This window comes from Babylonia areolata, chromosome 14 (assembly GCF_041734735.1).
Source record: "Babylonia areolata isolate BAREFJ2019XMU chromosome 14, ASM4173473v1, whole genome shotgun sequence".
Taxonomy (NCBI): Eukaryota; Metazoa; Mollusca; class Gastropoda; order Neogastropoda; family Buccinidae; genus Babylonia; species Babylonia areolata.
Genome location: NC_134889.1, coordinates 9,646,983 through 9,649,395, shown reverse-complemented (window position 1 = coordinate 9,649,395; position 2,413 = coordinate 9,646,983).

Genomic DNA, 2,413 nt, shown 5'->3' with positions numbered 1-2,413 from the left:
CCCTCCACTAGACCTTGAGTGGTGGTCTGGACGCTAGTCATTCGGATGAGACGATAAACCGAAGTCCCGTGTGCAGCTTGCACTTAGCGCACGTAAAAGAACCCACGGCAGCAAAAGGGTTGTTCCTGGCAACATTCTGAAGAAAACTCCACTTCGATAGAAAAAAAAAACAAAAAAACTGCAGGCAGGAAAAAATACAAAAAAATGAGTGGCGCTGTAGTGTAGCGTGGGGAGAGCAGCCCGAATTTCACACAGAGAAACTGTTGTGATAAAAGAAATACAAATACAAATAATGAATACAAATGAGTAGCAAACCACTGATCTTTCTCTTATTTTAAACCAGCATTGGTGTCGATACAATTAAGTACTTCCAGAGTTAATGAATATGTATAAATTTACCACACACACACACGTTCGCGCGCGCGTGCACACACACACACACACACACACACACACACACACACACACACACACACACACACACACACACACACACTGTGCCATTGTATTTGGTTTAAACAAAACTTTATTCAGTGAACATGTCACACATGTACAGATAGACAGCGGAGCAACAACAAGCTAACAGCTGATATCGTGCTCAGGAATGTGATTACATTCGTTTCTTTTGTTTGACGGCTGGTGGACGCCACACAATTGTTGAAATACGCATTTTCCAACTGCATATAAATGACAGTTATTGCAGACATTTTGTTTGTTTGGTTGTTGTTGTTGTTGTTGTTGTTTTTAGCAGCTGTGGAGATTAATAATATTTAACGAATTTACAATGAATATAAACATCATTTTTAATATTCGTTGTTCACAACAGAAAGCAGAAAGAGGTAAGAAAAACAAGAAGTTAATGAATAAGACAAAAGAGAGAGAGAAAAAAAAGAAGAAAAAAGAGGAAGAAAAAGATACACATGGAGAAGGAATAACATTACACATAATCATACTTGAATAGACCGACTAGACAGGAAGTATGGAAAGATTACATGTTCAATATAGAAGATATAGTGAGTCACACCTACACACCAAGAACAGTGCATAATTGAAATCTACTGGATTCATTGATGAATTTGTGTACAGTTTCAAATATCAGCATGTTTATGTTAAGTTGAAAATTGGAATTACCATTCAGGAGAGTATGTATCTGAGTATATTCTTGGGGAAGATTTAAAACAGTATTTCTACAGGCCACGCTAAAACACGGACACGATGGCAAATAGTGCTCAGCTGTTTCTCTACCAATGCCACAGTCGCAGAATGGATCATCCACTAAGTGGCGATGAAACATGTCATTTCTAACATCACTTATCTGAAGACGAGTCGACAATGAATTATTTGTTCCTTACGTTCACCAAAATAATAATATATAGGTACAATGGAATCGTTAGCAGACAAGCAGCGTTCAAATGCACTTAGAGAGTTACAATTCTTGACATGATCAGGGAGAGAGTTCCACAGGGTTGTTGTAGAAAGAAAAATATCCGAATTATTTCAGTATTACAGTTTGGTAATATTCAGGGTAAAATTAACGTGAAAAACTCGTTTTCACAACGTCATTAGAACAGGTGGCTTCATTCCATGGCTGGAAAACGGGTTCACCCTTCTGACGTATCCCCACCACTATACACCCTCCCCCCTCCTTCACAAACACACGCACTTCCATCCACACACGTGCATGCAGGAGCACCGCATATCCACATGCAATACGTACGCTCCAAAAGCTTGCGACTGACATGTGAATTAGTTAGACCAGTGAACTAATCAAAGAGATTTGTCCACACACATGGGTCAAACAATCAACAGGTTACATCAGCATGTATTGACAAAAACATTTTGGCGGAAAAAAACGTATCGATATTAAGTTAATATCATGACTTACATATGAATACGTCTGGACTTCATATTCTGTTTCTCTCTCAGCTGCGTTACTTTTTATTATTATATATTTTATTTTATTTTATTTCATTAAAAAAATGAACTCCTTTTCGTCCTGACGTGGTGTGTTACATTTGAGGGCAGACACACAGCCGCTCCTCTCCTCCACATCCTTCTCTTTTCTCATAGATACGTTACATACTGCACATCGTAACAAGTATTTCTATGTATGCATACACGGCAATACATAATTATTATAGCATACAAGCATATGAGTACATTAAACACGCACAGACACACACGCACACATGCACACGCACGCACACACACACACACACACACACACACACACACACACACACACACACACACACACACACACACACTAAAAGTAATTTTCATGAATACAAAACGAAACACAATTTCCACTCTTCTGTTTCATCGCAGATATAAGTTACACCGTTCAATACGCACGCGCGCACCTTGTTTTGTGTGCAATTGAATCGTGATAATGCACGGAACTGTCTCAATG